The sequence below is a fragment of the Solea senegalensis genome, linkage group LG10 (genome assembly GCF_019176455.1).
Source record: "Solea senegalensis isolate Sse05_10M linkage group LG10, IFAPA_SoseM_1, whole genome shotgun sequence".
Lineage (NCBI taxonomy): Eukaryota > Metazoa > Chordata > Actinopteri > Pleuronectiformes > Soleidae > Solea > Solea senegalensis.
Window position 1 is genome coordinate 13,750,344 of NC_058030.1, and position 25,193 is coordinate 13,775,536.

The 25,193-nt window shown below is 39.9% G+C and overlaps 1 protein-coding gene across 5 annotated transcripts in view; it reads left to right on the forward strand.

The window, feature by feature from the left end:
- The first annotated feature begins 7,509 nt into the window (after positions 1-7,509).
- Positions 7,510-25,193, forward strand: part of megf11 (multiple EGF-like-domains 11) — a 70,863-nt gene continuing 53,179 nt past the window's right edge. For all 5 annotated transcript variants that reach the window (XM_044036670.1, XM_044036674.1, XM_044036671.1 and 2 more), the window contains exons 1-2: positions 7,510-7,694; positions 22,563-22,689. The gene's annotated coding sequence lies outside the window, so the exon portion shown is untranslated. The remainder of the gene's footprint in view (positions 7,695-22,562; positions 22,690-25,193) is intronic.

Consider the following 25,193-nt stretch of genomic DNA (forward strand, 5'->3'; position numbering starts at 1 on the left):
TTAAACTGTTGTTCTTCATCCTTTATTTATGGATAGACTGTACATATATATATATATATATATGTATATATATATATACATATATATATACATATATATATATATGTATATATATATATATGTTTTCCTTCAAAATATGCGTAGGGTTAGGGTTAGAATTAAAAGGGCACCACCTACTGTGCACTGGTGGGGCAGGTGCCACTAGTGAGCCAGGCATGTCCAAACTGTGTGATCTAGGGCCAAAGGCAGCCCTGCCCTGGGGACTGAAACATGGACCTCCACATATTATTGTTTGATTCATTTCTATCACCGAGATTTTCTCTAAGGACAACCTTTGGGACATGTAGTCATGTAGGGGCAGTAGGAAACTTCATAACGACACCTTTTTGATTGTAAGGGCACCCGTAGGAAACATAGGAAGATGTAAAATGTATATTTAGCTTTCGAGGAATTGGCAGCCAACAAATGAATGGCAGCCTCATGTTTGTACCCCTCTATGCGTCTTGTGTCAAGAGGACACTTTAGTGCTTTTATTTTTTAGTCCATGCCATTGACTGGACCAAAACAAGAGGTCTTAACACCAGTCTGTTTCTCACATTTGACTGGCCATCATTACCTCCCTAATGAATGACACGTAAGCTGTCAGTGTAACCTCACCATGAAGATTAAATGTAAAGTACAACTTGAAACCGGCTGCCATTTCTGCTCTAATGGCTCTACACATTGTCCTGACAGACACAAGGCCAGTGAGCCGTGCCTGGTTTATAAAATGCATCTCACTGCCAAAATCATCTTTTTCCTCATAAACCAGGACTGACAGGGAGGAAAGATTGTCCATGTCCTGTCTCCAGCTCGTGGACAGTAACCATGTGAATTTTAAGTTGCTTTTGACAAATTGGCTTGTGTGCACTCAGGCATATCACACCTGACTACAGTTCATGGTCTCCCATGTGGATAATGAACCATCTACACTAGTGATTTTTTCTCTTAAGGGTCTCGACTGACACAGTTTGTTGCAAAATGTGCATTAGAGCACAAAAAATGTTCCTGCTGCAAAACATTTGTCCTAATTTTGGGAGTATTTGTGGTAGCTTACAAGAAGAAGATTTTTAGTCACACCTGGTTAAAGCGCCGTAATCTTCATGTTGACACTTGGGATAGTTGTAAGCTGCAGACTGCTTTATTAAAAAAGCATCTGCTGAACCAAAACCAAGTTTTTTATTAAAGGCTGGACACAGTCTTTACCCCTTACACAAGATGATTTGGCTCTCAATTTCTTGCTGGGGGCCTTTCCCCTGCACAGGGGACTGAGAACAAGAGGCCACGGAGAAATTCTAAAATATTTTAACAGGCTCTACCTGTCAGCATCATCTGCTCCTCGTGTTCTCCTGTGGGAACAGGCATCCGAAAAGGACAAGACACTTTTTTTACTGATTTGAACATAACCATAAAAAACACAAAGCCTCAAAGTTGGCCTTTTAACCCCAAAATAATTTATTTAGTCCACTTTTAACAGTGAGACAGTTGGAAAACTGATTAGCGAGACTCAGACTTTCTAAATTGTTTGATAATATTTGAGATCTTTTCCAATGTGCCAAACGTGTTACCCACATTTGACAAGAATAAGTATTCCACTTCACTCAGCTGTCTTGGATACAAGCTGATGAAGGATAAACAACGTCTTCTGCTGCTTTATCAGTGGTGATTTTGTTCATCTTACCCGATTAGCACACATGGCCAACCCTTTTAAGTGGGACCAGGAAGCCTCAACTGTATCGCAGAGATTAAAGGACCCTTTTTGTCTCAGCCCCATGCATCAGCCCCATGATCCAGCCATTACCCTGCTACTGATCTGTAATTGATGTGGACGACTCTGATACTGAGGTCGGAGCAGTTTTATCTTAATACTTTGACTCTGATAACAAATTACACCTCCTGATTTCTTATCCTGTCGCCTGTCTCTTGCAGAGAGAAAAACTGATGTAGAAAACTGGGAGTTCCTCTCTGAAAATGGTCCTCAAGGTGTGGCGCCTGGTGACACTGCTGGAAACAGTGGAACAACCTCTAAACCGTTTAGCTCCAGGTAGGCACACTGGGTGTTTCTGCATCTACAACGTAACACTCAGTCTTACTGAATCAGATGATCACTCCATATATACATATATATGTGTATATATTTATATATATATATATATATATACATACATACATATATGTAAGCACTGTTTCATAAAGGCCGTTTAGCCACAACTATTTTTGCAATTCTTATGCTTTTAATGTATGACTATAATCAAATAATCCAGCTCTCTAAAACAAGCAATGGAAACTAACAATGAAACAATCAATGCCAGACATTGACAACAATTCAACACAAATAACTTAGCTTTTACATTAGATTCAAAGTGTTTATTGTCATATGCACAGTAAAGAAACACGTTTCCCTGTAAAATGAAATTCTTACTTTGCAGTCTGCTCAAAAATACCAGCAAAAAGTAAACAAGAAATAGTATTTAAAAAAAATAGTATATCAATATACATATAAAGAAAAATAATAAATATTTAAAAAAGACTTGTATATGTACATATACATGTATATATGATATATATTATCACCTACATTTGTGTGAACAAGCACCAGTGCTTATCATACACATTATGTAACATACAAAATACCATATTCAGTGAGTAAACAAGTATATCATTTATTAAAATGATTAATTTGCAATTAATTATGTACTTGACAGGTTCCACAAAGGTGTATTTTATAAGATCTTGCATTATGGAGTTGGTAAAGATGCAATAATTTGTCAACATCTTGAAAATAAATACATGTAGTTCAAGATTGTGTGATTATTGACAATAGTCAATATTGGTGGACCAGGATTCATGGTGCCGTCCTCCTCCAGGACACTGCCTTTGCTATGGCCCACATTTTATGTCTCATATAGAAAGCATTTTGGAAAGAGTTAAAAGCTACTGTGAGATTGCCATTTGGTTTTCACCCCAATGACTGGAGGCAGAAGTGATCAGGTTCAGTGAGTTAATATCTCCTCTTCTCATAGTTTTCTCTTGGCTTTCAACCATCTTGAGGAACATCACACTGTACGCAGAACAAACGTATCAGACATTGTATTCCAGCTTCTGAGAATGAACCAGGTCAGAGTGTTTGGATTTTGTCCAAGAACATTCCTCTGAAGTGAGAGGAATCTTTTCTCTCATTTCATTTGCCCCTTCATCATCAAAAGAATCATCAATCCCTCATGTTCCTCGGCTAAAGCCAGTTTTCTCTCGCAAGCTTTTAAGACACTATATATTATCCAAAGTGAAGTATTACACATCATTAACATGTCAGGTCGGTGTCCATTATACCTCTCTGTCGACAGTTCTTCATCATGATTTCTTTGTATGAAAATAGACGCCTGTGCCCCTGTACATTAATCCAGGAGGGAAAATATTGCTTGAAAACAGAAAACGCCCCAAACAGGTACAAATTCCTATTGAGAGAACATTACAAAATAATGACTGTCAAATGATTTGTCTTGCTGTCCGTGTTATTCTGGTGAAGGTTTTCTATCACCTTTAGAAATTAACAAATTGGCTGATTGGCGCAATTAAAGCTATCACAGAAATCTATTTGTCTATTTGTGTCCTTCAAGCAGAAGATGAACACATTGACTTGAAGCCTGCACCACAACAGGCCTGTAAAGACCTGCAGCCCCGCTCAGAGATGAACTATAAAGAGGATCAAACTCTGCTACACTGTGTGAGGATGAGCAGCAGACCTGGGAAACCAGAATATGTTATGTCTTGTCTGATGGTGCAGCTTTGTTGCCTCATGTACTGCTTTGTTTTGGGGTAGTGTGGGATTTGAGGTCAACGTTTCCAGCAGTCCACAGAAGCAGCTTCTGAAGTGGCTGATAACAGCAGCCAGTCGCTCTGACTGAGAAGAGAAGGATAGTGGTTGTGTTGCCAAATATGCAAATTAGAAATGTGACCACAGGATGGGACATATAGTACAGAAATATCAGATTTGAAGTGATAACATTTTCCTCTAGAATCCATATGATCACATATGTGACATAAATTACATTGAGTGTTTCTTCAGATAAAAACCAACCTCCTATTTTATTATCAGATATGTGTCAAATTTTGTTTCATTGACTACCGTTCGTGTGGATGCGCATGCAAAAAGTCAAATTACGCCAGCCCCAAATCAAACTGCCGATTATACTTTATTTTATCTGCCATGTGACATTAATGTGAACACCTTTAACGGTGTATTTAACTGTTTAAAGTGCAGAGAGGCTGCTCTTTATGAACTTGAAATAGGTGACTTAATGACACCCAGTAACATGCAGTATTCTGTTTAATGCAATGCAAGACTCCACATAGAGCATTATGTCTTTATGGGGCCAGCATGGTTCCACAGCCTTTCTCCGGCAGGATGGTCTTTACACGCTTCAGTATCCTGGTTTATGTATATCCCAGCAGGTGTAGTAATCCCATGGTTATCTGCTTCACTGTGAACTGTGAAATGGGATAGAGCAACATAGTACAGAGACATGATCACCACCTGTACTGTATGTATGACTGACTGACTGAATGAACCAGGTCACTTATGTGTTCCTTTTACCTAATGGTAAAAGTGTGTTCATAGAACAATCATGCTGCTGCAGCCTCCTCTCCATGAACCATACTTTCACCTCGTCTAATTGCACAACCCTGACAGGCTGTGGCTTCTTTAACTTCGGCTCAGTTTAAATAGCAACTCCCATTCAACTCTGAACCACAAGTTTTTTTGTGTGTGCACAAACTAATGTTGAAACATTGTCCAAATATTGTCCACGTGTCCAATAATTTTGAAGTTACCAGGCCTGTATCTCCTTCATAGTTATTGTATATCATATTCATATATCATATTATATCTATATATATCCTACTCAAATTAGAGCTTAAACCTGGCACTTAATCGTAGGATCCAAAACTACTGTGTATTTTAATCCAATACAGATATTACATTGTGTACACACATGTGTGTGTGTTCTCCCACAGTCTGAAACATTCAGATTTGGGGATTAGGCAAATTGGACACTCTAAATTGACCATAGGTTTGAGTGTGAGAGTGAATGGTTGTTTGTCTCTATCACTGGCATCCTGCTTTTTGCCCAATGTCAGGAGGGATTGGCACCAGTGACCCTCGTGTGGAGGATAAAGCAGGAGACGATGAGTGAATGAGTGAATGAGTGTTTCTTATTGTCACTAAATCTCATGCTTTTTCCAACAAAGCACTATTTTAAGAACAGATGGACATAATCTTTCAGAAAATATTACTGTAAACGTTGGGGCTGAATATACATATGCTACTCTGGTGAGTTTGTGCTGCAGCGGGACTGTGTGGGTGGGATGGACTCACCGCAGCGCCTATGTTAAGTGTAATGATGGCAGATGTCACACAATGCAAAAATGTGGCTCGCAGGCGTGTTTTTGTTTGTCTAATGAGAAGACGGGGATTAAAATAAACCAAAGACAACACTTGTTTCGAACGATGTTGTTGTTGTTGTCGTCGTCGTCGTCGTCGTGTCTGCCCTTTTCACCAGATTCGCTTCCCTTAAGAAAAATGTGTCCCGCCAGACTGGAACTTATTTTTCAAGTAAAAATCATCATTTATCAAAGAAGGAACATTTAGTTGAAAAGGTCTGTCCACAACACTCAACACCTTCTCACCCCCACTGAGAAACAAACCTCTGTTAAATGTCACTGAAATGGTGCTAGGTTCTAAATCCTCCATGTGGAAAATCAAAAGTCTTGTCTGTCCTTGAAAACAACAGGATTGCAGGATATATTTTTTTTGGTGATGCCAAGATTAGAAACTTCGCTCAGGTTCACCAATGAAAAGCTCCCATGCTGTCAATCAACTTCATATCTAAAATGGAGCAGAAATCTGTCATACAATATAGGCACATGTGGAAATGTCAGTAAATAAAAAAATCACCTGAATGCTGAAGAAAAACTTGATTCTACCTGATCAGGCGTTTACTGATCCTTTTACTGGTTTAAAGCACAACTGAAGAGTTTACCTCGTACAAAAAAGTACCATCTAATTACAATAATTACAATGTTCCAGGTAATTTTCCCACCTGCACACTTTGTACCTCATCGAATTTTGAATATTGCAGCTACCTGTCAAAGCTCTAATAGAGGTGTTTATGTGTATTTAGGGATGTCCATGGTCTCTGTCCACCACATATATAGATTCTTTTTTTGTTTAGCAAATCCAGCTTCTTCAAGGAGATACAGAATTTAAAGGAGCAGTGTGTAAAAATCAGTGGCATCTAGTGGTGAGACTGCAGATTGCAACAAATCGGAGGACTCCTCTGCTCACCCCTCTCTTTCCTAAGCACGTCAAAGAGCTTAAGCTGTGTTTCCATCATGGTACAGTTTCGGTTTGGAATGTTAAAAGCCTCGGTCAGGCTTTACTTTACCTTTACTTGGGAGTCGGATTGTGTACAGTCATGTGACTCTGGACTGGTGGCACAGACCTGATTTGTCCTCTTAAAGCAACACTTTTAATGCCACATGTTTTCAAATGCTTTCACTCGCTGGTGGACACTTTCGACTGTGTCATATGACGTATCTCTGTCTTACTGTGCTGATGCTTTTAAGTTCCCAGTGCGGCACAAGGAGATAGAATGCTGCAGTTTTTTTAATGTTCATGCGGGAGGAGAAGTTTGTTATCACTTCAATCAAAACAAGTGTATTTGGGCTCTTGGATGTTTTTACTGGGCCACCAAGTCAAATAAATGCCAAGGTACCGGAAAATAGAACAGTTGGGGCCGGTTATTTTGGTACTATTCCTAATGGAATATTAATACGTACCGTACTGAACCGAACCGTTCCACTGGGTGGAAACACGCCATATGGTGGCCACATACTGGAAAGAATGTCATCATCAACAGTTGTGATCATATTCATTATTTCATTGGTAAAACCTTAAGTCATAGTCACGTCAGACGACTGACAACTGCCTGCTCTATTTCTTTTTTTTAATAAAGTGAGCTTTTGCTTCACAATGTAAAAAATGTGAAATATGGCAAACTTTAAATGATGACCTTTATCCAAAGTACATATAAAAGTCTTATAATAATACATTTTATTTGTTGCCGCCTTTCTGGCACTCAAGGTCACCTTACATACAAAAGCAAAAATAAAAATAGAATACAATACAAGCAAATATAATAAATATAACAATATAAGAGTAGTATATTCGGTTTTTTCCAACATAACCTCTTTTACCACTTTTTTATGACCTTTTACGTTGATATTGAGAAGCCCTTTGTGACGTGAAATCTGACCTCTAGTTACTGTTGTTGTTGTTTGTCATTATTATAGGTGGCGGTGGTGGTCAGGTTGGGTGGGTGGGCTCAGCACCAGCATCAGTGTCCATGACGTCAGCAGAGTTTAAAGTGGGCCGCGCTTCACCCACAGTGAGGGAGAGGAGAGAGAGACAGAGAGAGGAGGGAGGAAGCGTCGGCTGCTCTTCTCTCAGCTTCTTACTTTAAAGCTGCTGGACTGAACTCCTGCAAAACTACCTGCACGCTGACTTTGACGCTGAATAAACACGGGACACCGCGCTGCACCGAGGAGCCGCTGAATTTCTCTTTAGTCGAGGGCGACAACTTTAAATCTCCTCACGGGTGAGTTTAAAAATAATAAATGTTTTTATTTTTTAAAAAAGGATTTGAGTTCATCGACAGTGGCTGCTGCTGCTGCCGCACACATGTCACATCCACGGACCGTGTCTTTGTCTGCGGTGATGGACAGCTTTGGAGATGTTTGCTGAAAGAGACTCGTGTTATTTTGTGTTGGTTTGTTTTTGTTGTATTTTGTTGGTGTGGTGCGGTAAGTTGGGGCGCAGTCTTTTGGCATCTGGGTGAGCTGCTGTTGCCTGGTGGATGTGACAAATTGCGCTTTCTATTTAATTAGGCTATTGGCGAATCTATCGCGTGGAAATGTGCGAGCTGTGCCAAAGAAAACGACTCTATCATCCACAGGAGTTTTATAATCTACTGCCGCTAAGTGTGTGTGTGTGTGTGTGTGTACACTCGTCTTTGTTGCCTCTTAATTACCTTTTTTCTGGTTTAACAGACTTTTGTCAGAACCTGTAGTCCTTAAAATGTGAATTATGGTGAATTGTGGTTAGGGTTATAGGCATTAATTGGTTATGGTAATAAGGTTAGTGACAACTATCTCAAAGCATTTTACAAACCGCTTTTGAACAAGTTGTTAAAATGCGTATTTAAAAAAAAATCCCATTTCTGGTCATGTGTTACTTTATACTTGAAGTTGAATTACCATCTAATTTCTGGGCTCATGATAAACATTTGACATCAGTGTAAGCTGTGCCTGTGTAACTGCAGTGCCACAATGTCTCCCACAGTGTGAGATGAATTTATTTAACGAGGATTTAATATGTTTTCTTCCTTTTTTAAAGTAAACAAATGTTGAGCAAACCCAGCAACAGCAGCAGTAGCAGCAGCAATGATGGACATTTTGACTCCGTCCAAGAGCACATTTTGGATGTTAGGCCATTTTGTAACCACTAGATGGCAACAGAGTGCCGGCTAAAGCAGCTGATTAAACTTGCATTCGTCTATAAGTCAATGAGCTAGATCTGCACCATGGTTTAATAATGAAATCGTTACTGCTGTTGATTTGTTTTGTGGAATAATAAACAGACCAGGAGGCCCTTTTTGTAGAATCAATGATTTTTATTAAAGGACTAGCTGATACACACACACACACACACACACACACATGTTCGACATTCATGACTTGAGGGGACATTGCATTGACTTACATTCATTTCCTGGAGACTTACTCTAACCTTAAGCACAATTACTACTGGGCCAAATCCTAACCCTGACCTAATCTTACCCTAATCTCAACCTAACCTTAAAACATATCTTCACCTTAAAATGTAGTAATTTATGTTATGGGGACTTGCTTTTTGTCCCCACAAGGAAGACAAGTCCCCATAATGTGACCATGTAAACAGGTTTAGGTCCCCACAACATTAGTAATACCTGGACACACACACACACACACACACACACACACACACATTTATGAAACAAGTGGTGCCTTGCAGTCATTACTATTGTTTTGCCTGGTTGAAGTTACATTATAGATTATGAAATGGGTTCCCGGCATTAAAGGGATTTTGTTAAGGCCATTTTTTATGAATGCACATCATCACTGCAGCCGTGCAAGATTCTTTTTTCTTTCCCCAAAAAAGAATATTTGCTTTCATTTGCCTTGTTTCCTTTTGTTGTTTGTTTGTTTTTTTGGATTCGTATTGACACACATTTACGTCATTTAATAACTAAACCATTTCAACACCCTTTGTTCTTTGTCCCCCACAACAACATCATGTCTTTTCATTTATAAATAATAATGCACATCGTCAGTCAAACTCATATTTATCTTATGATTACTGTTTGCTTTGTACTACATGATCAGTGTCACAATCAAAACAAAGCCAGTCGTGACTTTGGACGCTGACCCTTATCATGTACACGATAATAATTTATATGTGCTGATATGAAAATGAACAAAAACAGGAATTTGCATTAATAGTGATTGAATATATTTTAGTTTATTGGCTACTTCGTGCACTGAGAGTACTTTCAGTATGTCATGATCTATTATGACATTCAGTGGGCTTTTCAACTTCTTTTTTGTCTATAATTATGTGGCTATTTATTAAAAAGCGATCTAGTGATAGGGACAGTCAGTCCCAGGTCTTTCATGGAACTTCTTTTAGAGGTCATGTTACCAGAAAACAAAAGGACTCTCCGGCCATCCTCAGTGAAGCCAAGAACGTTACTGCGATTGAGATGCTATGAAATCAGACAAACGCATAGTGAGCATGCAGACACATCTTTGTCTAATTTTCTGAGTCTCTTTCAAAGCAAGCGTCTCTTTCAAGGACACACAAGTGGCTCATGTATTTGTTGGGGTTTTTTGTGCACTTTACCGTCTAGTAAACCCTTTCAGCTGGAAACCCCGATGTTTGCCTCAATCAATACATTTAATTAGTGCTGATTAATGAAAGTGTGTGGCTGTGGAAGGCTGAGTGCTTACTCACTTCACAAGGATACATTCTATTGGCAGCCGGGGAGAAATTGCTTTCAATGTTAGGAATTTGATTTCACATATCCATTCACAGTGTAAATTAGGATTAATGAAGGAATATATGAGATAATAGTGGCAAGTGCAATACCCGATTTTGTTTGATTTAGAAGACACTCTCATTCATTTCTTAAATTGTTAAATGCATTTTACGCATTTTATATTTTAAGTCATGGAAATATAATTTCAAAGCATATATGTATATATATATATATATATATATATATATATATATATATATTATTCCCACAGGTCAGCAGCATAAGACTGGTAAATACACTGCTTTCAGTGTTCTGAGTGGGTTGGGTTCCGTTCATGAAGGTAAATCCTAATAGTCAGCTCAGCATTAGAAAGTTGACACCAGCTTTGAAAACTACATGTGAACACTTCAGCATCATTGTAATATACCAAGGCGAGAGTTTATTCCGTCGTTGGAGTCAGAGTCCCACAAAAGTTACAGCTCCAATGACCTTTATTCTGCAAATTAAGCTGTTTTTGCACCGCACTGACTGATAGATCTTATTATTTCAGCAAAAGTGCATTCAGCATCGAGCAAATACCCCGGAGCCACAGCAACTACATTAACAAAAGTTAATGAAATATACAGAGGCTGGACCTGGACTTTGCTTTACTTTTGAAAGCTGTGACATTTACATTTTGCACATCTCTGGAGACGCAATGAAAATGATATACACTAATGCAATGCATACATACACCCACATCTTATCTTATACTTGTCCATACGAACACATTTATGCTTCTTTACTGAATTGTTGGTCTGTAAACAGCAGGTCCGTTTATGAGTCTGGATTATTGAGATTGCACGTGTTCGGCATCAAAAAAGGCTAAAAAACATAAGGCCACAAGATTTTGTCCATAAAAGAGCTTATCTAGCTGGCATTGAAAAGGAAGAAGACATTTAAATTCCGCTTTATTCTGTATTAGTATTCCCATAGGTCTGAAAAGGTCTGCACCTGATTATGCTTGCATGCATTTAATTAATAATTCGACAATGTGTGGCATTGATGTTGGTCAGCCGACAGTCTGCAGGGGAATAGATTGCCCGAGTCTGATATCCAGCCGCAGCCTCTTAGCGAGCAGCAGAAAGGATGAGCTCAGGCAGATTTCAGATACAGGAGCTCCAGCATGGAGCTGCGATAATCCCCCCTCCCTCAGGTGTATTCACTCCCGGGGAGAAATGCCTCAGACCAGCTCACCAATGATGCTTCGCTATGCTCTGATTAATGCACACATCACTTCTTTCCTTGTTTGTTTTAATGACAAGCATGTCCCTTGTGGGAATCTGGTGACTTTTTGCAAATACTGCTGATGCGTCTGCTTTCACCTGCCTCCCCTCTTCCTTGTCTTGTGAAAGGACTGTTGCTGTGAAGCCTGAGTCTTTTGACATGACTAGGCTGTCAGTTACAGTGCAGGGAACCACATGGCACTTTTTTTTCCCACCAGAGATACAGGAAATGCACAAGCTAGAGAAATGAGCACTGATAAGATGTCCGCGTGTTGGCATGCGGTGTGCTCTGTTGATAAGGCTATTACACGTTATTATGCCTTAGACAGCAGAAATCCACTCTTCATCTCAAGTATATGCTTTGTACACATAATTAACTCAGTGCAACTTGCAGATGAGTGGAACTGGATTGTATTACTGAGAAGTTAATTTACTTATTGAGACTGAGGGCGTTGAGCAAAAATGTGGCCGCCTCAGAAACATGCTAAAGATGTATATTTGATGATAATTTGACAGAGAAATCTTCCGCCACTCCCCCTTTCCCCTTTAAACAACACTTTGTAGACTTTGCATGACTCCTACATCTGTTTAAACTTCTTAGACAGTCTCCTCAGTGTAAAACTATACGTAATCCAACATTTAATTTCATGTGCTAGCAAAAGAGATGGACTGTGTGAACTTTTAGAAAGTAAAATTAATTTGGGAAAGTTCAACATCATTCTATAGAGAACAGGCAATTAGTGTGAAACAGTGACCTGTGCATGATTTCTCCTGAGGCCACAAGATTGTTACGTAGGGGTTTCTTTACGAAAGGTGCAACAGTGAGTCCTGTATATCACAGACATGGTTGACATGGTAATTATTACTACATTTTAATATTGCAGGAACGCGAAAGATGCCGGTCGTGCCACATTTGGCTGCCATACATGTGACTGATGATAAAAGTCAGCCAACAATTCACTCTCTCTCTCTCTCTCTCTCACTCAACTGTCTATTAATAGTGTGATGCCTGTTAGTGTGATACTTTGCCTCTGGCAGCTTTCATAGAGGGACCTCATCATAGACAGTTTTTTTTTTCACAGTGTGTTTCTGTGTATGGGTTGTATCACTGTGTTTATCTGGATAAAGTGGTATAATCACAGAACACCAGAAATGTTTACTTATGCATCTCCGTGATCGCTACAACACATAACACATAACGCATCACTGCCACGTCTCAGTTACACTCTGCGCTTTGCTCGTCGTTCTACCTACATATCCTGTCAAGCTGTCTGATCAGTTCTCAGGCACTCTGGACTGTTTCCAGTGTCTGTTGATTGATCGTTATGTTATCAGTGCAGTGCTTTGAGCACTATAACATAAAGCTGTGGTGTTTCATCTGGAACATGGCTTGTGATCAATGGCCAGCAGTCAGGACAGGAAACAGAGCACATATTGAACACATTTAGGTGCAAAATAGATGCAATATAGGTGTATTATGCACTAGACTGCTGAGAGCCCAGCTTCTTTGGCCTTTCACGGGCATTGTTTGACCAATCAGACCATGTCCAGAGGGCAAAAGGTCAGAAGCAGGACCAGTCAGTTCCACCTGGCATAATCCTGGGAGAAGGTAGAGAATAACAGAGCAGAAAGAAAAGGTTAAAAATTTCAGACATGGACTGTGGTTAAGCTTCTGGAGATTTGTTTGTGGATCGAGTGGGTGAACTCCAGTTTTGGAGTCTTGAGATTACCCATTTGACTTGCGCCATGTTTATGTTTTTAAACCAGCAGACGTCACTTGTAACTAGGCTCCTATTGGACATTACCTGTTGTCCATATGTCATACTTTATCCTCTGTTGTCCTCAAAATGGGACCATTCATTCATTGTCTACGGCATTATCCTCCACATGAGGGTCGGGAAGGGGTGGAGCCAATCCCAGCTGATATAGGGCACACCCTGGACAGGTCGCCAGTTCATCGCAGGGCCAACATACAGAGACAAACAACTATTCACACTCACATTCACACAGGCGGTCAATTTACAGTCAATTGTCCAATTAACTTCTGCATGTTTTTGGACTATGGAAGGAAGTGCACACACTGAGAGAACATGCAAACTCCACACAGAAAGGGCCTTGATCCGAACTGGAGACCTCGTTGCTGTAAGGGAACAACGGCAGCCACTGCACCATCGTGTATGGTGAGGACATACTCCAGAATCTGGCACTCACATTTGATGTATACAGCAGGACATTGGGTTGAGAGATGCACTCACAACAGCAGGAGAATCTCCAAAGGATTCAGACGAGGGTAGCAACTGGTCTGAGTCCGCAAGATGGCAGAACACTTTCCCATTTACTTCAGATTTGCTGGAGTTTCTTTTGCTCAGTTCTCACACGATTGCACTCAGACATTAACCAGAGATTATGCAAGAGAGCTGGAAGGATAATCTCCAGAGAATCACCAAAGTAACTTTTGCATCAATTTGCATTCACACCTACGGTACAGCCTTGCTGGACAATCTCCAAAGAACCCGTGGAGCTGAGTGCATGTCGGAAAGAAGCTGTCGAGAGTGTGAGGAAATGTGACAAAAAGGAAAAGGTCTGTATGTGCTACATTACAACACAGGCCAGTGTACGCTGGGATGGCAAATATAAATGCAGTGTTGTTGTCCTACCATTCAGCCTGCAGGCTGGTGATTTTGTGTTTTGCATGTCGGATTGCCTTGTGGTTTTAATACCATTGTGATATATGATGGAATTACACACCAGCCCATATTACAAATTACAGAGAAATAGAGACACACAGTGAGTTTTAACAACGTGTACCTCCTAATGAAGCAGATGATTTATAAAGAAGACACATCTGCACATTGTTTGTGAAGCCCAGTGGATATATTCAGCGTCTAATGACTGTACAAACAAATTCCTAATGGCTTTGTACGCAGTCTGTCACAACAGTGATGAAAATAGTCATTTTCTGCATGTATTTATCAGGCAGCCTGGATAAAGCCACTCACACGCTGCTTGTCAAAGTTGACATACTGTATTGTGCTCAAGTGCTTTCAAGGGCATTTGAAAGGTCACGCTGGCAAACATTGGGCATACATCTTTAATGCAAATCTGGTTGATGGAGTTCTCATTTTCGCCAAACTCTGATCACCTGGTTGCACCATGGGCAGGTTTAACACACAGTTAATTACAGTTTATTTTTGAGTACATTTACAGAGTTAACAATCATGACAGCGCATCACTCCTTCTTTCAGTCATTGACCAGTGATCCAAAAGGTTAATGTGCAGCTGTGATAGCTGCGTGAGTCAACCACTGATCTAGAGAGGGATGTTGGAGATATTGTAGCTTTCAGTGGAAGATAAAGTATTTTATTTTAATTGGGTATTTTTCTCTGAAAGAAATCCCACTTATCCATACACACATTTTTCTAGTAGGAGATCCTACTAGCTTCTTACCATTAACAGCAGATAGTGAAGTTTGGCCTCTACTTGATTGATTAAATGACCAAAAACTACAGTAACACTGGTGTTGAGAAGAGACTAATTGCATGTACAGTTTGCCGGTGCTATACACTTCCACTCCACTCCAGTATATTTCAGAGGGAAAGTGTGTCTGACTGGGAAAGCTGCAAATAGTTTTTTATAATTAGGATGAATCCTTGTCTGGTTTTAGATATTGAAATATCTAGTTTGGAGTCCCACAGATTTCAGCAGTTTGTTACAATTACTTAACGGTTACTAATATGTCAGAGATCAGAGAAATATAATAGTTTGTGTTTTATCTCTCTCATTAAATCTCGCACTGCCTTCAAGGGTCCTTGACCTCTAGCTCGAGAAACACAACTTAACATAAAAATACCATATGCAATGATCAATAATCAGGCGTGAAAGATGAGAGAACTTCTTCCACCACATTTAGTGGTTTTACATATTTTCCCAGTGTGGGATGAATACAAAGATCAGTAGCCTGCGGTGAGACCTCACAGATTTGTCTGCGTGCAAAGTGAGGTGTATCCAGGCGCAGTGGGCTTTTCACTTCTTTGCCCGCCTCTTGTCTGCTTCACACACCGCTTACTCTGCGACATTTGGGGACGGGTTTCTCACTGCTTGGCTTCTCACATCTTGGACATTGACACAAAATAAATTAAGACACAAAGAAGACACAAGGTTTAGAGTTGGAAGGAGTTGGTGGCTGAGGTGTGAAATTATCGGGGTGTAAAATTGCCCTGGCAGCCGTGCTGTTGTTTCAGCATTTCGTGGCGAACTGCTCAGCTATAACCTTCCTACTTGCCTTTTCAGTGCCGTCTTCCCTCCACCTTTCACATTTGTTTTTTTTTGTTTTTTTTTGTTTGCACCTCTGCTGAGTACAGCCACAGCTCTGCGGAAGCTGTAACTTTATAAAATACAGTGATGACTCTTTAGCCTGCTTAGTATGCAGGATTGTTCCACTGTGCTTCCTTGACCACAGAGCTGCAGACAGCGATGTAGATTGGTGAAGTTTCCTCTCCTCTAAAACATCCTGGTGGGAGATGGCAGAAGGTTCAACAGGCTAATATTCACACATTAATTTGCCCTAAGATGTCCAACTGTTCTCCAGCAGCTCTCATTACTCGCAATCAGTCACTGGGCGGTTAATTGTCTGTGTGGGAAGGAGATCCTTACTGGTGCGCGGAGGAGCATGACCAGTGCCTCCGAATGGTGAAAGCAGGGGGCCAGAGAGGACAGACGTAGCACAGAGGGCTCTGCAACACATTTGGCTGTCAATATGATGCCTGCGGTTGGCTATGAGAAGCATGGGGTGAAATCTAGTGGCTATTCTAAGCAGCAGGCAGTGCGGATGTGACATCCGGCTCATTGTTATTTTGGTCCATTAAGTGGTGATTTCTCTCTAATTAGTTTTCTTACAGAAATTTTGGGCCTAAAGTTGATTTTTTGTTTTTGATTGTAGATTAGGTGCATCTTATGTGAATAAGAATCCAATTAATTACAAAAAAAACTTGTGTTTGACAGTTGAAAGCGCATTGAAAAGATTTAGAGCAATGTTGCATGTGCTGTATTGTATTATTATTTGATGATCATGCTCACTCATATTAGTTTAAAAGTGTCTTTCTTTGAAGCACTTCTGAACAGATGGCTCGACTGGCGCCGCTGCTCTGCTCCTCTGTTTGTCTGATTCTACATTCATAAAGCTAATGTTAGGCTGGATTACTTCATCTGGTGTCCGTGAAGAATTTTGTCATTATCGCCTGTGGTTGGGAGTGGACGGACTGCAGATCAGGAGCACGCCGGACCGTGTTTGTCTGCCCTGACAGGCTGCACAGAGTCTTTGTGCTCAGAATAAAAAGAAATAAAGGCACAAGCAGAGCCTCCCTCCAATGGCCTGTGTCTGGTGTTGGGCTGCCCTGCGGTAAGGCAAGGTTATTCAGATGAAAGATGGTGTTGAGATTAGTGAGCCCTGCCGGAGCGTGTGGACGTCCAGCATGCCGCACTGCGTGATTTATGAGAGTCGTGATATCAGCGGTCGCCACATGAATAAACCATGTGGCCAGAATTAAGCTCCTGTTAAACGACGCACAGCATTTTCCCAGGTGCCTCAATCTTAAGAGTGGAAATCATACTCATACTTGCTGTTGTGTTAGCACCGTGTCGTGAGAAAACTTCCTGTAGGCCCCTGTGCAGCGGTTGTACGACTACTAAAAATCTTTGAGCTTGAGCGACGTGAAACACCAACATTATGATAATGCAACAAAGCTCCATGTAACCGAACTAAACACATGAGCATTTATTTTGACTCCACAGAACAATTTCATGTTAATATTACATTTATAATATAATAATCATACCACAACATAATTTGGCCTGAATTTCAGAAAATGAATAAATGACTAGACAAATCAATCCGTCCATTCAACTCCACCATATTCAATTTAAAGTGATGTATTGAAAACTGATTTTACACATTGTTAACTTGTTTTTTTTTTGTATTACTCTGCTGTGTAGTATATTGTTTATTACTCTAGTTTTATTGCTCTATCGTATTGTGTGTATAACTTTGCCTTGTAAGGTGACCTTAGGTGTTATTAAATCATCATTATTATTATTATTATTATTATTATGAAAACTAAGTAATAAACAGTTTGATGGGAGAATAAATGACCCAACCAATTAATCACTTATCAAAAAATAGTTGCCAGATAATTTTCTGCTGATTGATTTCATTTCTTGTTGACTGATGTGTTTTTCTCACAGTCAGTGTCTCCACTTTAATTTGACCCCAGACAGCCAAGAGTCAATTGAAGACATAAATCAGGTCGATCTGTATAAGAGTGATCGTGTAATTTTACAAGCGATCAAATGATAATTTGAGCTCAACTCTGACTGTTTTCTATTTTTAATACAATATATTATCAGAGGGTTACAATCTATTGTGCAGCAGAGGTTGGGCCTTCTCTTGAGAACGTGACATGAATATTGCGCATCAGTCTTCTGTTCCCGTTGTCAATCTTCACTCTCAGCTCTGGGAATCATATGCAAAAGGAAAAGCCCTGGGCTAAAGCAGGCTGGAAGTTTCATAGAGTCCCTGTATGAGAAATCCAAACTTTAATTCACAAATGACTTGAGCGGCTCATGTCCATAACCTAAGTAGTCAGTATAGTCATAGAGTGTCCAGGGTGGGCGGATTGTGAACTTAATCTTACGCAGTCCAGCTGACATTTCTAATCACTAAAGTGTATTAAAAGGTATTTTTAAAACTTAAGACAAGAGTGTAAATGTGAGTACATTTTTACTGAGATCACGTGTACAACACTTGCTGCCTTGGCTGCACTTCATACTGTCAGCATTACTGAAATTGCCATAAAAGCTACAACAAACACACTCAGAGGCTTTATGACCCCTGTACACTTGATGCCAACTCAACTTAAACAATAAATCACACTATAAAACAAAACACTGACTAGGTTCTGTGTCGCCATCAAGATCGAGCACAGACAAATGTGATGTTCAGTGGGTTTCGTTCTGCACATACAGTGGAGGGAGAAATATTCAGAACCTTTTTTAATTCATAATAGAACTAGGATCAACGGCGAGGCGTCATTTTATTACTACAGCCCATGACTGTGGAACAGTCCTGAGGACCTGAGGGCAGAACAGAGTGTGGATACTTTTAAATGCGGCTGCATCCCATAGTTTTTTCCATTTGGCTTTTTTTTTCTTTTTTCTGGCAAATCCTGTGTAGTTTTGCATTTATTTATATTTTAGCCTGATTTACATACTTTTTTGGATTTACAACATTTCTTGCCATCCCCACTTCATTCACTTTTTAAAAAACATTTATTTTAAGGATTTTATTCATTTATTATTTGCATTTTTTTATTTGTATAATAATAACTTACTAGTTTACTTACTATTGTTATTATTTTTTATTATTATTACAATTATCATAATTTAAAACTCTGACTCTAGTGTTCTGGTGAGAGTTTTGTATTGTATGTATTGTTTATACTGTGTATATTATGTATAATTGCTTACTTTTTGATTTGCTAATGTCAAATATAAACACAAATATAATTCAGTCGTCATTGCGAAATGAAAATGACACACATTTTCGTGATCATTAACACATTAACAGATACAATAAAAATGACAGAATTTTGCTTTTGTGGTCTTAGAATAAGGGTTTTTAATGTACTATAATGGAAAGGGCCTTGTTTTATGGCCAGATCACGCCTTTCGTATTTAAAAGCAGAAACTGGTATTTGGTTATTTTATGCTAAACCTTCTGTTATTCATGGTGGAATAATTTGTCAATAGAGAAAATAAAATACAATGGTTTTTCGGGTTGGAATGTGCCATTCAGGTCTAAGACTTGTGCCCCGGCATGTCATTTCCTTCTCAGCTTGGTCCCTAACATATCAGACACATGTGGCTGAAACCAGGGGAGATGGTGTCTATGATGCACCACATCATGACCTCTCTAATGAGGCCTGACTCTTAATGCCCCCAGCAGCATACAGGGATGGCTACTGTAGTAGGGCTTATCTCATTGGCACTCTGCACTGCACGGTTACCCAGTTACACCTGTATTATTTAGATCACTCCAAATTAGTTTGCTCTGGGAAATATTTCAGAAGCCATTACAAAAATAGACTGAGTGGCTGGTAGAATTCTCATAAAAATTGTATATGAGCCCATAGCTTGAATTTAGAAAAGGGATAATGGGCTGATTGCGTAAAGACATGTTACGCACAGAAGCCCCGCAACTTATCAGGTATTCTCTCTGCTGCTCCACACAAGATGGCAACACCAAGCAACGTTTCTGTTGACTGGTTTCCATTATGCAAATGTATATTAACACGAGCAAGACTAAAGACTAGGCAATGTGATGAATGAGCACATAGAGCAGTAAAATGAGGATGAAAAGCAGCTGGGATCCATCAATGGGAGTTGCACTTGTGACTTGTGCCAGTCAGTCATGCCTGCTGAGCATCTTTCATAGGAGAGTGCATAAGCTGGTCAGCCAAGAGACAGGCTGGTTAATTGCATTGCACTTTAATAAGTCACACACTAAAGGTTTGTGGCTTTAATCACGCAGATGTCTCTGCTGATAGGCAGCACAGGGGACAGAGGTGGCCCAGTCTCATCAGCGTCAGTGTTTGTGCATGCACTTGTCTGATGTTAACCGTGGTGTGTTCATGTCAGGAGTCAAAAGTCCTTATTTTCACATAGACCCAACGCTACAGCGTACTCGCGTGTCTCCGTCAGTCGTCTGAAAGATGTTGCGACTTCAGCAGATTGTCGGCAGAATCACATGCAGCACATCTACTGAGACGGTTTTGTCGTCCTTGTAATCAAAAGAACAGGAGGGAAATTCATTTTAGGAGCGAGTGCTGTCCCTGGAGACTTTTTTTTTTGTTTGCCGCAAAGTGAAAATGTTTAAAATGAAAACCGAAACAAACTGTTTCGTGGATGTCAGCAAATGTAGGAAGGAAGGAGTCTGCAGCAGCACAGCCCCAAGTGATAAGTGTCATATTGATCCAGCGGTTCTGTTGTGTTAATTCATGTTGTATGCAGAATAAACAATGAATGGAAGGTCACCCACATTAATTATTAAATAGATTGTCTCTGTCTTAAATCAAATGCCAAAATCCACTTAATCCATTCATATCAGATTTTCTTTTGATTCAGGCTGCATGGATGTCTCATTGATTGTTGCCAGAACAGGGCATTCATTTGGCATTGATCATTGTGTGATGGCACAACAAAGACAAACTGGTTTTCAGAATTTGTTAATGTGTTGAACTTTTGATGACAGCAATAATGTACATGGCCTGCTGTATGATTCGTCATTTAAGTAAATGATTTATTTATTTATTTCATTAATTATGCTACAAGCAAAAATTACAAGTGAAGTTAAATGTGTTTTCAATCTGTGAGAATCTGCCACGTCCAGCGTCTGTCAGTTGATTTTGAATTTCTTTATGCACTCCTAAACATAATGTACATACTGTATATTGTGTCAAAGACAATTGTGTAACATTATTGTCACGGAATAAAATTAATTTAGTGAGGAAGGTGTATGGAATTTCACCCAGTTTTGATCATGATTTGTCCAATTTATCATACAGTGTCCAATTAACCGCTGTATGTTTCTGGACTGTGGGAGGAAAAAGGAGAAGCCGGAGAATCCCCCCCCCACACACACACACAGGGGAAACTCCATGCAGAGGCACTCTGTTAGACCCGGGTCGCAAACCTGGGTCTTTTTGCTGCAAGGCAACAGTGCTAACCACTACTCTGCCATGTGGCCCTTGTTGTGGTTTTATTGTGTATAAAAATAAAATGTCATAATCAATAGTCAGTTGTGAAGGGCCCTTAATTAAGTAAAAATGCTTTATTGCATCTTTGAGGATTTATTGCACCTTTTCAGCTGAGAAAACCACTTATTCAAATATTCTTTATTCTCTTGATAAATTGATGCTTGTTGTTCATGAAACTGTGGTGCATTTTTGTGTAGTTGTCAGCTGTTGGAGCACATCTTTGTATTTCATTAAAATTCAGTCCTTTATATTAAATTGAAAATATCAATAACATGGCTTGACTCAAGACAGTCGTGACTGTATAGTATAGTATGAATAGCTTTTTGCAACATGGTCAACCTCTACTGTTTTTTTAGGAATAAAGTTTGAGCTTTGATGTTGTCCTTCATGAGGCCATTGACATGGTATGGTATAACTGCAGCAGGCGCATATCAATGAAATATTTACAACCTGGCAGAGCATAGTGAGGATCGAGCAGGATATAAGTTAGCTGAACCCTTCCCACGAGAGATTTCCTCAGACCAAATTTCACACATTGCCAATATATTTTCTTTTGCAGATGTCTTGTAACTGCCTTTAAAGAAACCACAGATCAAACTATACAAACACATCAGCTGATAACAATCAGTGGCTTATTGATCAGAGCACTCTTACTAGACAAGAGCATAGTAAGCAATTGTACTGTATTCTCCTGTTCCCCCCAGCAACAGTTTGCATGTGATACAGCGATGTTGAATAATTTATTGCGCCCAGAACATAAATTGGCATAATGTTTTGTTGTGTTTGTGTTGTTACATCTTAATTCATGACGGGCAGAAGAATCTCAAACGTGCCCTCTGACCTTCTGGGGGAATCATTATGAGCAGTGCAGTGTGAGAGATGACGAACACATCAATGTTCGGCTCACATTTGCATTATCATTGGCGTAACCCTTGTGTAGGATTTACTAATGAGCATGGATAACAGGATTTTGTCTCATCGTGAACAAGCCACTTATAGTGTTTGAAGTGTGAACCGAGTTCATTTTATCAGCCCCTCTTGAGTTAATGTAGGTGGTTATTTCTGTGTACAACTTTAGAGTTTCTGTGGATACAAGGTAGGAGGGACATAGGAAAATGGAACGAGGACTGTGTGGTTGGATGTGCAGGCTGTGTGGAGTAAATTGGCCTTTCAAGAGCACCTTTTGTGAACTATACCCCTGTTGAGATTCTTGATCCCATAAGAAATTTATGTGCGCACGCATGATGTGAGAACAAGGACAGAAACGTGTCTTGTGTGTGTCATCATAAGCTCATTATTTTTCTTCTCTCTTATAGATCTGTGACCGGTCGTCACCTCCCAGTAAGTGTGTGTGTGAGTGTGAGCGCAGCTGCACTTCTGTCACTCTGTGCTTCCAGAGCCCCATCAGACTCCACAAAGCACCCAGCTACCACAGGTCCTAAGGTAAGGTGAGATCCAGGCCAAGTGCCTCCGGCTGTTAGATCTATCACAGTGTCTTTCTTCAAGGGCTCTGCAGCACTTACTTTGCTTACAACTATCACTGAAGGCAACTAAAATCCATCGATACCCTTAATCTCACCACGTATTCAAGATAATCCTAGTTTTATTAGCTTTTAGCCTGTGACTGAGAACGTGTGATGTTTGAACAGGGTGACTTGATGAGAAGTTATGGGGTATTCTGCTTGTCCAGAGCCATTTAGATAAAATGACGCAGGGTGGGGATGTTATCACAGGAGCAATAAAAGATTCCCAGTCAATCAAGCAGGGTCCCCGCAGTACTCGATGGGATTATATCAGAGATGGGCCTGAATATGAAAGCAGATGTAGCCTGTAACCTGTGTGTACCTTGATTAATCATCCTGTTAAGGAAATGAACATGACTTTAACCTCTGTTCAGATGAACTGCTACTTAGAGGAAGTGGAGGTCTGATTGATTTTCTCTCACATGTGAGTGAACTACATGCAGCTATCAATGCCGAAGATTAGCTGAACATGCGAATGCCTGTTATTGGATACAGTCACTCAGAAATATTGAACACGGGCACTGTAACACCCCGAGGCACATGCAGAGCACACATATGCTGTATGTATACATGCAAACAAACTATCACTGAGCCATGCAGAACATACCTTTACATTCTCATGTGATCCTTTATAATAAATACTGTTTTCCTTTATCAAAAGGTCATATTACGTTCAGTGTTCACATCGCCATAAATACACGTGTGTTACTGCTGACCTATGAGAGACAGTACGTTGTGTGTCACTCATTCAAACATTCTTTATCTTAGGCGGCGATTTACCAAGGTACGACCTGAGCATATGGAGAATCCATCATCATATGTGCTCTCGCTCCGCCGATACATTTAATGAAACATCCTGCTGGTCTGAACAAATCAGCATCTCTGTCACTGTCGCACGAAGGTGTGAGCTCTGCAGTCACTCACTGAGAGTGTACGTGGCTTTTGAAGGTCTTACTGAAGGAGACGGCAAATGTTAAACAAGCAGTGGAATATATTTTGATATTCACAGTTGGCAAAAAAAAGGTGGAAAGTACAAGGTTGGACATTTATTGCGAGCCACACTGTGTATAGTGTACTCTGATGACTCCTCCTGAATTGTTGGCTAGAATACAAGCCAATTAAGACGTCATCCGTCTGCATAACTGTGGTGGTAAACAGTGAAGCTGATCAAGACTTTAGCACTTGCAGTAGTAGGAATCCAGTGAGGTGCAGGATATGAACAAAGGACTAAGGAAAAGAAGCTTCTTTAATTCAATGAGACTTTTCATGCTGTATTGGTAGATGTAGGTCATAGCAGGCAGAGGTGGTGCCAGGATTATATTTCATAGTATGCACAAGAACGTGAGGTGAAGTCCAAGTGCACATACTTCTCAGTGTATAAAAGAGATTCATAAATGTGTTTAATTTAACCACCTTTTTTTGTTTTTGGTCAAAGCTCAAAGGCTTTCACAGGCGTTAAGATGGTAATAACGCAAACTGAAATAATTCACAACACTGGGCATAAATAAATTAATAATAATAATGATGATACAAAAGCAGGGAATGGGTCAAAGTGGAAGTATACATTTGTTGTGTACCACTCGACTGAGAGAAGGTTGCTTCATTATTATTTTACACCATAGCAAATATAGCCCAGAGAAGTGAAAGTTAAAAAAGCAAACAGCATGCCAGCAAACAGTAAACACTGTACTAGGCTAATGACACCAGAAAAAATAAAGGCATGTTGGTGAACAATCAAAGGGCGAGATGAGGCAATTAAATGAAAAACAGTATTGGAACTTCACTCTGTACTTCCCTATGACATTGAACTCTTCTTGTAGAACAGCTTCCATGTCAATGGTGATGTTTTCATTAGTCACACTGCAAGTTCACTCAGTGCTTTCTATATAATTCCTCATATATGTATTTTAAGTCATATAGACACATGAAAGAACACTCAGTGCTGGCACTGGATGCCATGATAGTGAACCCTATGGGTAGAATCCTGCAGACATTCTAAACACCTGCAGATGTCACTGATGGAAGGCTTATGTAGTTTGTGTTGCCTCCATTGTTTAAGCTCCTCATGCAGTGTCAACACTGGACATGAAGGCACCATACTCCTCGTTTATTCTCTCAGTGCACTCCCAGTGCAAAATAGAATAACAAATAAAAAACAAAAAACAAAATGGACACAGTCTTCCAGATTTAAAAGTGAAGCCCAGGAAGTAGGACAGAGGAATTTGTTTTGCCAACAGGAGGCAACTCTGCTGGTTTATCAAACTTGATTTATAATGTCAGTAAACCTTTTCTTTTTCTTTTCACAAGTTAATAGCCTCAGTGAGTAGTTTCAGGTTTTCGTCAGTGCATGATGTCAAATTTGTTAATTATGTTTCCATTTAGAGGAAAATGGACGATAAAGTGTGTCACATATGAGTGGGGTTA